Here is a 14,423-nt window from a genome sequence, read left to right as displayed (position 1 = left end):
AAGGAAAGGAAAGGAAAGGAAAGGAAAGGAAAGGAAAGGAAAGGAAAGGAAAGGAAAGGAAAGGAAAGGAAAGGAAAGGAAAGGAAAGGAAAGGAAAGGAAAGGAAAGGAAAGGAAAGGAAAGGAAAGGAAAGGAAAGGAAAGGAAAGGAAAGGAAAGGAAAGGAAAGGAAAGGAAAGGAAAGGAAAGGAAAGGAAAGGAAAGGAAAGGAAAGGAAAGGAAAGTTTTTTTTTCTATTTAAGCTTGAGATAACCCCCTTCACCATTTGCATGCAGAAACACTTACTTGATGGCACATCATTGCCTTTCACTGAGAAAGCTTAGAAAATTTCAAAACCTCATATTTTATTTCCATTCTCTTCACATTCAAATACACCTTTTTCACCCTCATCATATCCAACTCACAAGGTTCATTAAGTTAAAACAATCTTCATATAAAATTTTCCTCACAGCGCTCTGACAATTATGTTGCAAGAAAGCAAGAGTTGTCTGAATTGCACTGAATATATGTTCAGTATTCAAATGTTGTCTCCCTGAGACATGAGATACATGAGAATCAGTGAAAGTATTTAAATCTTTGCTAAGCTAGAGAAGATTTGTGGGTTTGGCAATAGTTTGGTTTTGAGCTTGCAATTAAATTGACGATGTGTTCTTGATATTTACTAATATACTTTTTTTTATTATTAGCATTATTCTATAAAATATATTCTGTGCTTATTTGGGCATTAGTGCCCAAATTACAAAGAGACTATGTTTCCCCTAGAAAGTACATAAAAATGTCCTACAATCAACGCAGTTACTAATATATAAAATAATAAGAACATAAAAGAAAGAGAGAGCAACACCACTGTTTTCCTCCTTTCTGTTAAAGGGAACCCTATTTTTAAATATTAGAGTAGATTAAGAATCTATTTATTAAAACTGGTTTTATTGAAGAAGACTTTTCTATGGCTGAGAAAGCAAAGGACAAGACTCATACCAACTGGATACTTAACCAAGTTGTAAAAGTTACCTAGTTCCTTTCAGCTCATGTAAAATGATAGAACTACCAAAGCTGCAAAGGAGCTGTTCCCAGGAGAGCCATCCAAAAAGCACACATACATTATGAGAAGCAACCACTGTTTAAATAGAGATGCAAAGGATAACATCTGAAGTGAAGTTTCCAAACACAATGTTTTTATTGTGGACTTGATAATGATATCCTTCAAAATGATGCTGATGAAACTTGCAGTTGCACAGCCTATTCAATGAGAGTAGAGGTGGAGTAACTAAGACTTCTGAGTATGCTGTGTGGTCACTCTAGTTTCTTCTCATTCCATGCTGTGATGGGGATGTGGTTAACCTAAAAAGGATGGTCATTATGATGCAGAGTAATTTCCATTTATACATCAGGCAGTTTTGTATGCATTCTAACTGAAGAGCGTAATATATTGCTACATTTCACTTTCAGGACACTTTCCTTCCTAATACTCATTTTGAGTTTTTGTTATTTCTAATTAAATTAAATTTGAATTTTAATTTGAATTAGATTAAAAAGAAAATTTGTTTTCTTCTGTATTTGCTACGTCTTAAAATATTTGTAAACATCATGCATCTTCTTTTTTGTTGTTTAGCTGATCTGTACATATGTAAAAGACATCATGGTGTATCTGTTTGATCCTTTTACGTCTAGGAAAGGACTAGCTGCATGGAATACTGCATGGCATATGAGAACAATCTTCCACAGCTAAATTTAAGTATTTGTGCCTCTACTAGCTGAAATACACATTGCAAGGGACATATAGTTAGTACATAAAAGAAAGGTAGTTCTGTCCTGAATCTTGCCAATATATATATCAGCTAAGTAGACAGGGGTGACAGATAGCACTCCTTCACCTTGCTCTCCTCTAAATTTTATTAAATTACTTACTAAGTTTAGTGCTTTAGCAATCGTCCTTTTGTACAAAACATTTTATGAAGAGCATTAGCATTTCTTAACTTTTCAATAATTTTACAGGATTTTACATTACACATCTTTTGGTTACCCTTGTGAAACACACACTTGACATGCAAAATGTTAGTACGGAAAAAAAATGGAGGAAGTTTTTTGGTTTTGTTTTTATTAGAAATGTAAAACTTCTGACAAAACATGGAGGACATTAAAATGGCAAAGGCTGCTCAGCACAGCATGTAGAACAGAGGCAGTCAGACTACATCATTACATTCTTGTTCTGCATGATGCTCCTTTTGCTGTTGCTGTCATTGAGAAGCAGAGCACGACTAACAGAGTTCAAACTAGCAGAAGAAGAAGATGGAAAAATTCAGGTTTTGATTTAGGTTTCTGTTGTTGACCATAAGGTTCTGGAAAACCCTCGGAAAATTGTTTAAAATGAGAGTTTACGAGAAAAAGATGATGTGAAGGGTTATGACGGGAAAAGACATTCTTCTTTTTCTTTTTCTTTTTCTTTTTCTTTTTCTTTTTCTTTTTCTTTTTCTTTTTCTTTTCTTTTTCTTTTTCTTTTTCTTTTCCTTTTTCTTTTTCTTTTTCTTTTTCTTTTTCTTTTTCTTTTTCTTTTTCTTTTTCTTTTTCTTTTTCTTTTTCTTTTTCTTCTTTTTCTTTTTCTTTTTCTTTTTCTTTTTCTTTTTCTTTTTCTTTTTTTTCTTTTTCTTTTTCTTTTTCTTTTTCTTTTTCTTTTTCTTTTTCTTTTTCTTTTTCTTTTTCTTTTTCTTTTTCTTTTTCTTTTTCTTTTTCTTTTTCTTTTTCTTTTTCTTTTTCTTTTTCTTTTTCTTTTTCTTTTTCTTTTTCTTTTTTTTTTCTTTTTTTTCTTTTTTTTTCTTTTTTTCCACTTACGGTAGAATGTACCATCAAAAGTAGAATGTAGAATCAAAGCTTCTCTCCCTGTTGTTTCTTCATGTGATAAACCTTTCTTCTGTCCCCTGAATTCTTTATAAGTGGCAAAATGCTGCTTATAAGCTTCACTTACTCTCTTTGCACAAACATCAAGTTTTAATTAAATGTGTTTTCTCTGAGTGACTTGCAAGTGGTATTCTCAGACACGTTTAAAAAGAAACACGAACAAGTACAATAAACTGCATGCAAAGGCTGAAATAAAGTTATATGAAAAAAAAAAGGTTTAAGATTTGTATGTTATAGTGCTTATAATTGGTAAATATCATACAACCTGTCTGAAAGTCAAAATTCTCCTGACAGGATGTCTATTGGAGCAGCTAAAAGACTTCTGATCAACAATATTCTGACTTCCTCATTTTAAATAAGCTTCACCTGTGCTATTCCTCATGGCTTATATGTTCCCTCCTGATTATGGATTCATTCATATTTATTAGATCTTTAGGATTTCAGTTTTCTATAATGCTTTCCATAGCCCAATTCAACGTCTGCTCATCTTATTATTGAAACTTAATTAACACATCATACAGGAGGTTCTCATTTGATAAATAGTTACCTCCGTACTTCAGTGGGCTGCTAAGTTTCTTCCTCATTCTCTCCTGTTACTTTGGGGTATCTCAGTAAACTGTGATTTTATAGTTATAGAGCATACTCCAGACTGAACCACTGTATGGGCCATCCCAGGTATTCTTATCACTGTGTTTCACTTAAGCGAAAGTATACCCCTAAGCAAATAAATGCAATTTTTCATGAGGGATACACACACACACACACACACATATATATGGGTAAATACAGTTCTACTTCACTCAAAGGTCACAGATATCTTTCCTCTTCAGACATTTTCTTGTAATAGAGTATGTGCCTTGCTATTCCAAAAGACTTCCTGAAACAATCCCGTTCATATTCTTTTCATTATTCATTTATCTCATGCTTCAAAACATTAATGTAACTGATAACCTAAATTTAGTAACAGACAGTTTACACCTGTTCTGTAAACACTGGCTTTCAGCTTAAGTAGTTCTATTCTCTGGTGTTTATTTCTAGAGAATGAACATGTCCTCTCCCAGGTTTCAGTTTACTAAACAGACAATACACATTCAGTTTCCTTCCATAAAATAAGATTTCCATCTTTCTGTTCATTTTTATAACATTTCTCTATACCTGATCTTCCTATCAAATGCTCTGAACTTCCTTTGTATTGGTAACTTCCAATTTTCTACCATCAGAAAATTTCTTGAGTACGTTAAGGCTTTTGGTGAACGTTAATGAAACATAAACATTAATGAAAATGAAATTGCTTCCTCAAAGATCCTTGAAGATAAGGGTAATCTCTTGCATAAAGCCTGCTTACATTTCCAAAAACTCTGAAATCTCCCTTACCAAATGCTTCTAAAGAAACTGAACGGAAATGACATAAAAAACCTTTTCAAGATTAGGTTATTGACAGAAAGATAAGAAATGAAGGTAGGAAGTCAGTTCTCACTGGAAAGAGAAGTCATCTACTGGTGGCCTACATAAGATGTTGGCGGTGCGTTAACCCTCACGTGACCTGTGAAAATATTCATATACAGCTTAGTAAAAGGGCAAGTAGCAAAGTGATAGTTTGCTGATGACAGGCATTTATTCTAGATAGTAAGAATAAAGGTTGATTGTGAGTAACTGCAGGAGGATCTCATAGACAGTAGGTAATAAAATGGCAGATGAAGTTCAGTATGACTAAACATGAGATTAAAGACATGGGAATAAACAATTCTAACTTTTCATAACAAATTGTCAGCTCTGAGCTGACAATCACCAGTCAGAAGGACTGTTTGGGTTTATGAAAGAAGGAATCATGAAAACATTAACTCAGTATTTAGTAGTGGCCATAAAAGCAAATCAGGTATTATGAGTTAGTTAAAAATAATAATAATAAAATAAAATAAAATAAAATAAATAAAATAAAATAAAATAAAATAAATAAAATAAAATAAAATAAAATAAAATAAAATAAAATAAAATAAAATAAAATAAAATAAAATAAAATAAAATAAATAAAATAAAATAAAATAAAATATTTTTTCCACCATACAGGTCCAATATTCTCACATTTTGAGTGCTGGATAAAATTCTGTTTCACTCTTCTCATTTAGGTTAAGATAATGGAAACAAGAATGATCAAAGGTATAGAAAAGTGTTCTTATTGTTAGATTCAAAATCTTAGTATGTGCAAGAAGAAACTTATCATAAATATTGCATATATGTATATGGTAAACAGTTTATTGTTCATTAAAAGTGAAAAATATCATCACAATAAAACAAGCAATAATAATACCATCAACCACAGTCTAAATGAATAAATACAGAATGTCTCATTAATAGTAGTACTATTAATTGCTGTACAAGAAAACTTAAAAATATCTTTCCTCTGCTGTTATGTTATGTTCATCCTTTCCATGCCCTTCTATATACTAAGGTCGAGGTTGGTATGTCAAGTTGATGGTTGGAGCTGACGGTCTTGAAGGTCCTTCCCGACCTAGATGATTCTATGATTCTTTTCTATTCTATGATTCACCAGTCTGCCTCAAGCAGGGAAGAGGTGGGATCACAGGGAACTGTTAACAACCTTCTTCAGTGCTGGGGTCCATTTGGGTATTTTCTATGTTTTCCAATCACAGTTATCTTTCTTCTCACTGGTTTCCAGCTAACATCTTAAATTTGCACAGTACTCTCCACATGACTGACAAAGGATTGACAAAACTGACAGCTCCACCACATCCTTACTGTGTCCTGTGAGCTGGGCCTGACTTGTAGGCCGATGTCCCAGCTTGGCCTCAGTCTTTCCTGTGCCCTCACGTCCCTGCCCAGCCATTCCAGAGCTGGATCTGATCCTAATTCCCCTCACCAGGTCTGATCATGACCCCAGCATGCGGGCTGATATCCCATCCTAGCCTCAGCCTTTCCCCACCACCATGAACCTTCCTGACAATCAGCCTGTTTCTAGTCCTTCTCACTTTCATTCAGACCTGATCCTGACTCATATTCCTGGCTCAGCCTTGCCTTTGTTTCAGCACAATAGATTTGCCTAATGAGTGGCACTGTGTGCTGACTCTGGCCACCACTGCCTGTTGTCACAAGCAAAACAATATCAGCTCAGGGAATTTCACTTAATTAAATTTATTGCCAATTATGAGAAAATTTAAATTACTCATTTGGGTATTCAGAAACACAAAAGAGATGATTAAACAAATGCTTAGGGAAGCACCTTTCCTACCTCTTTCCCAGGCTCAGCTTCAGACCAACACCTCTCCTCTCCATTTCTTTGCCTCAGCTCTTCTTATTTTCACTTCACACTATACTCAGTTTCTCCAAATCCCTTTGGCTGGGAAACAGAGGGTGCAGGAGGTTGGGGCAATGTGCAGAGGTTTCTTTCTACTACTCCTTGCTTCTTACTGCTCCCCTGCTCTGGTATGGATTATCCATTGGCCACAGTCCCTTTGGGGGTGTCCCTGCCCCAACATGGATCACCCAAAAGATGCAGCCAGGTGTGCCCCTCCTCTGGCACAGAGAACCTCCTTATAGGAAGGAGGTCCTTGCTGCACAGGAGGTTCTTGCTGCTCAGAATGCTATTATCCTGCCTGGTCAGGTGCACCCCATACAGTGTCTACACACACAGTATCTCAAAGGTGTTTCCAAGATCACAAAACCCAAAACCCTGAGTGTGGCACCAGGCACACAGCCAATCATTTGTCTGATTCATTCATCTCCTTCTTCTTAGGTCCCAGTCTCCAACTGGGTGAGAAGAGGAGCACACTGCCAATGCTCCTTATCCTTTCAACATATTTCTGAGGGATATAATCTCCCTTTTGATATTTCAGTCTCTTCATTGCAGCCTCATTCAACCCTACATGAAAGAGTAGGAATTAGTTAGTCCTCTGGCTTTAGCAGCCTTGGTAGCCTCTTCATGATATTGTGAATGTGGGCCCCTGGCAGGCAGCAAACCTCTCTGGAGAAATTGTCTGGCAAATTGGTGCTTCAGTGCCTCACAGTGAAGAATCTCTAATTCCTAACACTCCTCATGCTTTTTTTTTTATTATTTTTTTTTGGCACTGTTTCTAATACAGGTGGTTGGTTGGTCCAACTTTGTACAGTTGTCCTTTACAGAGTACATGACAGTAAATGAGAGTACATGTCTCATGTGCTCTCCTTTTTTCAGCCCCAGTGCATCGCAGTATTCCTGGCCCTGCCTAAGCCTCTTCACCATTCTCGTGAGGGCTGCTGGCTCCTGGCAGCTCTCTCCAGTCACTGGGGCTTCCTTGATGCAAGAACCCCCCTGCACACCACAATTCCCTGTTCCAATCCACAACATGCCTGCACCAGAGCTGATTGCATTGGGAAGACACTCTTGCCTCAGTGAGTAACCTTCTTGATCAATCTAGAATAGTCTAGATACCCCTCCAGCTTTTCAGTACTACCAACATCTGGAATTTACTATATCTATAATTTAGCATTACATGAGTCTTTCTTAATTTAAGTTCTAGGTCACCTTTTTTCACAAACTCTTTTTATAGGCAGTTTAGGATTTAAACTGAAGCTAATGAAAAATACCAAACTTTCTTTTTACGATTTTTTTATTATTATTTCTTTGCTCTAAATTCATGCAGTGATGCCTTGTTGGAAAATTCTGCATAGTCTTTTAGAAAGACTAGTGAATCATTTCATTTCCCTTGACCCCCAAATGATCATTAATGAGCAGTAAAATAACTTTAACTGTTACAGTTTGGTAGAATATTTTTTAATCCTTTCTAAGGCAAACCACAAGATGTAATTATTCTCTTAGTCTTACAACTGTCTGATTGCTAGCAGTCTCACATCTCTAGATGCCTATAATTATCTGTAATAATTTCTTAGCTCATTTGATTAATTCTGAGGGAGTCTGTTTCTTCTCATACAGAAATATATAATGATATGGACTTCTTACCTCACACACTGTACTAATTGCTAAATTTTATTTTGTATAACAGTGTAACAATATTTAAAGGTTCACTAAAAAGATTAACTTCCTCATCCAAAGACAGAATAATTAGTCTTACAAATTAACTAGCCCTCTCTCTCATGAGTGAAGATTCTCTGTAATTGATTATCAGTTTATATACATATATATAAATAAATAGTATCAGCTGTTCAACTATTATTTGAAGATATTTGCAGTAGCTTACATAATTTATCTGAATTTTAAATGCAAAACAATGTCAGTGAGACAGTAGTACACTGAGCATATAATTTAATAAATTACTGATTTATGAAAGTACTGTCAGGAGCATTGTCCATAGTATGAAATAAAAGCATGTAATGTATCATACACTAAAGTCATAGGCATCACTTAATTGCATATTCTTTACTGAAATATTGTGTTTTTTTGTTTGTTGTTGTTTTGTTTTGTTTTGCTTTAATCTATAAAATGCCCTAGTTAGATAATTTATGAGTGTGTGCAGTGGTTTTTTGTTTGTTGTTGTTTTGTTCTGTTTTGCTTTAATCTATAAAATGCCCTAGTTAGATAATTTATGAGTGTGTGCAGTAAGACTTAGCAAATAAATGCATGTATATATGCTAGAATCAGCACTGCATTTTTGAAAAGGAAAAACTAGATACATGAAAGAAAATATGGATTTAGTTACAGAGAGTGTGGTTTACACAGAATTGAGATATCAAACTCCAAATAATGTTTTTAAAAGTTCCGTGTTTACATATTCATCTGCTAAGTAAAGTCAGTCTCCTCTTACTTGAAGAAACTAACCAGCGTTTCAGTGACACTGTCATCCCTATTTATATGATAAACCAATAGTTAGAAAGCTGCATATGGTGGACTTTAGGTTTTCCTAGAACTAAGAAAATTCAAACCCATTTACTTCTCACCAATACTCCATCTACTACTGTACTTGTAAGAAACAAGGTTGTAATTTTCTCAAAACTCTGCCAGTATATTGAAAAGAATAGCAGATATGTAGAATCATATGCAAGTAGGACTATGACTCTGCAGTTTAGTTTCAGGTTAGAAGTGGAGATACAGGATCCCAGTCCCTGTTCTTTATGTATTTAGCATTAAGCAGTCATTGGACAAAAGTCAGAAAGAGTCATGTCCCACCAGAATAGAATCTTTCAGCTATTCTACTTTTTATGTTAATTCTTCATTTGTAAAGTGATTTAAAGTCAGATGAAAAATGGTCCAAAAAGAAGTCTAGACACTTGAATTCACATTTCATCTTTTGCTGTGAAGCAATCAGTGTTCAATTATTTCATGCAAGATGAGCAAATGTGTGAGCTCCCCTTAAAGCTGGTGGTTAGGCATACACTGCTAAGATAATTTTGCTAGTAACTGATTAAATTCTTCAGATGCAGAGGAAAGAACTTACATTGTCTCTCTTGCATTTGAAGTGTTCTAGCTTGCATAAAAGAAGGTAGTAATATTTATATAATATTTAGCTGTCATCCAAATCTGTGATGTCTGACTCCAGAACAATATTCAGGTTTATGAAATTCAACTGCAAATCTTACTTGGTCAGATAAGTAGCGTCAATTTGTTTTCCATTCCTAATTATACAACACATTTTAGTTAATCATTAACAGATTTTCCCATCAGAGATAAAAGTGATAAATTAAAATGTTATTCTTTGTATTATAATGAATCATTTTTTTCACTTTATGAAGAAAGTTTAAAAAAAATCATAGAATCATAGTATATCCCAAGATGGGAGGGACCCACATGGATTATCAAGTCCAACTCCTGGGTTTCCAAAGGACCTTCCAAAAGACCTTGTGTCCGAGAGCATTGTCCAAAAGCTTACTGAACTCTGGCAGGCTCATTGCTGTGACCACTTCCCTGAGGTGGGAAAAAAAAATAAATCAAAGTCTAACATATCAAAGCTTGATTTATGTCACAAGGTTGATATGTAAGCACACAAGCACAAATAAATATAGAAACTGTCTCTTAATCAAATTGCAACTAAGATTATGGAAAGTATGTAAAAAAATCAGAATTGTGTCCTACTAAAGATGATTAGTTAAAAAAGTAGGAGGTTTTAATTGTGTCCCTCAAAACACAGATCTGGAAGCAGTGGTTAAATTCCTTAAATCATAATTGTGTTAATATCATGGTTACCATCATGTCTGACCTTGTCTGAGATATATTCCTATTACCTTACCTATGCAACTATTAGAAATATGATTAACAGATCTTGTGAATGTGAACTACAAAGTTTATATGTGATAAAATTTCACAGTGGGGTTTGAACATTACTTAGTGAGGATGAGAACTGGGCCTCACAATGATTTACTAAATCATTAATATCTCAGCCAAGCACAGACAGTCATTGACTGTCTGTTATAAACCTCATATTAAAATTGTTCAGACTATTCATAATGTAATTAGTATTTTCAGATAAAAAGAAAACTGTGGCTTGCTGTAAATAAAGCTAAACACTCTCTTGCTTGCATTAGAGAATAACAAATAAAGAAGAAAGGGAGAGGAAATTATTATTAAGCCAAGTTACTTCCAGAGTGAGATATAAATTACAAATGCATCCAGATCTGGAATCTTTTACAAAGGCTAAAGGACTGTGTGACTGATACAGTCTTCTTATTCAAGTCCAATGAAATGTATACCAGCCTATCATAAGAACCATTAGGGAAAACAAATCTTTATATTCACAATAATTCAGTTTTGTTATGAGGCTAAATGTTATTTGGCTAAATCTTAAGCATTCTTTTCGTTTGTCTTTGAGTAGGCAATCCTAACATATAGCTAAGTGAAATATTTTTGACAGCCAGAAGCATAGGATGTCTGCTGGTATTCAAAAGACATAGACATGATGCTACATCTGTGCTACAAAGCTAAACATGGCTGGGATCATTTTCTGATGCTGGGGCCTACTATGGAAACATCTCACATTAACATTGTTCAACTTTCTTACTCTCCAAAACAGGTGACTGCCATTAGGGGATTTTCTCTGACGTATGTTAGCTTCACAACTGTGCCAGTGAACTGTTTGAGCAACTGCTGTAGCAGAGCAAAAGCATTTCAGGGATCATTGTAACAACTTCAAAGTACAAACTGCAGAGTTTCAGAGACTGGAAGTGTCCCTTGCCTTTTTTAAAGGCCTTTTTTATTGCCTTTTTTATTTTTACTAAAATACTAAAATGTATTCTAGTGACCTTGCTTCATTAGCAAGGAAAATCCTTTGACACACATCAAAGTCAGAGAAACTTAGCTGGCACCCTGAAATTGCTAAGAGACACACAAGATTCCTGTATTCTGCTTAATTTAAAAGAGAGTCTTCTCTCACTAGATGAAATACCAAATAAGTTTTTAGCTGATTCACTAGCTAAAAGATTCCAAGATCCAAACATAGGCTCTTTCTCAATGTAGATAGATCCTGGGAAATCTATAAAACAATCCAAACAGAGAAGAATGAATACTGTTGATTATTTCTGGAGAAAGAAGACCAATATAAGGACAAAATTAGAAATGATGCAGTATCTTAAGTTTTCTTTAAATCTCAGATGCTTTTTCTTTCCTTAGAATTGTTTTACAAGTGAAGGAGGAGAAACTTTTGAGGAGTGACAGAATAATACAGGAACAGCTATGTGGCATCACACTGGAAGATTATTTAAGCTATGTTTTTCAGCTGTGGCTAATACCAGATATTCCAGATGGAAAAGTAAATCTCCAATTGTCCTGGTTCCAGTTAGGACAGAGTTAATTTTCCTCCTGGTAGCTGGTAGGGTGCTATGTTTTGGATTAGGATGAGAAGAGCGCTGATAACATGCTGATGTTTTAATTGTTGCAGAGCAGTGTTTACACCGGGCCAAGGACTTTTCGGCTTCTCGCTCTGTCCTGCCAGCGAGCAGGCTAGGGGTGCAGCAGGAGCTGGGAGGGGACAGACCCAGGACAGCTGACCCAAACTGGCCAAAGGGGTATTCCATACCATCTGACGTCATGCTAAACAATATATAGGGGTGGCTAGCCGGGGTAGGGGGGCCGGCTGCTCGGGGATAGGCTGGGCATCGGTCAGCGGGTGGTGAGCAATTGCATTGTGCATCACTTGTTTTCTTACACATTATTATTATTAATACTATTATCATTATTACAATTATTATTATTGTTATTATTATTTTCCCGTCTTAATAAACTGTCTTTATCTCAGCTCACAGGCTTCACTTTCCCGTTTCTCTCCCCCATCCCAGAGAGGGAGGGGGGAGGGTGAGCAAACGGCTGTGTGGTGTTTAGCTGCCAGCTGGGTTAAACCACAACACCAATAAACGGAGAGAAGGAGAAAACTGATCCCCAAATAGGAAGTGATCCTAAGGTCTGATAATAATTTTTTGTGTGTAATATAAAGACAGATTTAGTATTCATTCCAACTTTATTTTTTTCATTTATAAGGACGACTGAATATTTTATAATCATGTTATAGACCCAGTTGAGTTTTCTCTGATGAGGAGAAAAAAAAAAAGATAAAACTTACACTTTTGCAGTAATAGTGTTTCCAGATCTAAGTGCTCTTTTTCTCCAGAACTTACTCCAAACAACATTCACGTTCTTTAAATGCAAAGTTTTCCCACACCTCTAATAAGGTATGTACTACTTTTTGACACTTCTTCCTTCCAGAGTGGTATATTATGAGACACATACAGCTAGCCCAAATTTCCATAGATATTATATAGCTAGCACAACAAGTATAGAACCAAAAATATTCAGATTTTTTTCTTTCTTCTTCTCCAGAAGCTTTATTGTGCTCAGGACAGTCGTTCAGAGAATACAGTATCATTAATTGCTTCCTCTTCTAATCTAAATCACAGAATCATTTTATCACTACCTTTGCTCTAAATGATCATCAATTTTCAAGTAACATCCAATCAATCTTTCCAGGTAATTACAGGCAAATAAATCAGTTTCCAAGGAAGATCACTAGTCTTTGAAAAGAAGTTGCAAGTTATCTTCAAGTTATCATCCCTATCAATGCAGAAAATGGAATGCAATGGAATGGAATGGAATGGAATGGAATGGAATGGAATGGAATGGAATGGAATGGAACATAATAGTTTAGTTGGAAGGGACATTCAAGGATAATTGAGTCCAACTGCCTGACCGCTGCAGGGCTAACCAAAAGTTAAACCGTATTATTAAAGCATTATCTGAATGCCTCTTGAGCACTGGCAGGCAGCACGGGGCATAAACTGCCTCACTAGGAAGCCTGCTCCAGTGTTTGACCACCCTCATAGTAAAGAAATTTTTCCAAATGTCCAGTCTATACCTCTCCTGGTACAGCTTTGTGCTGTTCCCACGCATCCTGTCACTGATTAACAGGGAACAGAGACCGGCACCTCCCTCTCCCCTTCCCCTCCTCAGGAAGCTGTAGAGATCAATGAAGTCACCTCTTAGCCTCCTTTCTCCAGACTAGATGAACACAGTGTTCTCAGCCTCTCTTAGCCCAAGGCAGCTAAGCACCGCACAGCTTTTTGTTCACTCTCACCAGTGCAAGGGGGGAGAGAATCAGAAAAAAAGGTAAAACTTTTGGATTGAGATAAAGACAGTTTAATGGGACAGAAAAAGAAGGAAAAATAATAATAAAAATACTTATAAAAGAATATAAAAAACAAGTGATGCACAATGCAGTTCCATACCACTGACCAGATGATGCCCATCCAGTCCCTGAGCAATGCTCTCCCCTGCCACCCTTGGCCAACTCCTCCCAGTTTTCTTGTTCATAATGATATCATACAGTAAGGAATATGCCTTTGACCAGTCTGTGTCAGCTGTCCTGGCTGTGTCCCCTCACAACTTCTGGTTTCTGGTGTATCCCCAGTCTCCTTGCTGGCAGGGCAGCACAAGAAACTGAAAAGTCCTTGACTTAGTGTAAGCAGTGCTCAGCAACAATAAAAACAGTGTGTTATCAGCATTATTCTCATCCTAAATCCAAAATACAACATTATACCAGCTACTAGGAAGAAAATTATCCCAGCTGCAACCAGGACAATATCCACCTTTTATTCCATACCATCTATATCATGCTCCAGTCCCACACTTTCCAATAAATCCCAATTAATCGCTACTTTTCCTGTCTTTTGATATACACACACAGATATCATTCCCTTCTTCTATGTACTATCCCTCTAATATGTCCTATGAATTTATTTAGTCCATGACTTTGGGCTCCATCTGTCAAAACAGTCATTCAGGGCAGGAGAGATATTGTGTGTTGTTGAATTATTGCATGCTGAAGCCATTTCTGGTTCCATCACTGCTGCACTTTGCTCTGTTCCATCAAAATTCATTTTTCATTCATTAATCTGCATGATTCATTCTTATATGGCATATAGCAATGATAGTAGTAATGGCATACAGTATTATGTAGCAATTAACATCATGAAATTCAAATCATTAGCTATTCTCAACCAAAATCAAATCCTCTTTAGGTACACATTGGACCTCTGATGCTTTCCCACAATACAACAGGACCTATCAGTGAACAGGGCATATTGTTTCTCATTTTCTGG

General features: G+C 35.9%; 1 protein-coding gene across 8 annotated transcripts in view; it reads right to left on the bottom strand.

Moving 5' to 3' along the window:
- The window catches only part of LOC310898358 (uncharacterized protein), a 222,535-nt gene that overhangs the window by 144,184 nt on the left and 63,928 nt on the right, over positions 1-14,423 (bottom strand). The window contains exon 4 of one of the 8 annotated variants that reach the window (XM_083833287.1): positions 2,862-9,747. The exons of the other annotated variants lie outside the window; for them this stretch is intronic. The gene's annotated coding sequence lies outside the window, so the exon portion shown is untranslated. Of the gene's footprint in view, positions 1-2,861; positions 9,748-14,423 lie in introns of those variants that run through there. 8 annotated transcript variants of the gene reach the window in all.

Source organism: Anser anser, assembly GCF_964211835.1.
Source record: "Anser anser genome assembly, chromosome: 4".
In the NCBI taxonomy this organism is placed as follows: domain Eukaryota; kingdom Metazoa; phylum Chordata; class Aves; order Anseriformes; family Anatidae; genus Anser; species Anser anser.
Note: the sequence above shows the minus strand (reverse complement) of the source record. Positions and strands in the feature narration are given on the sequence as shown.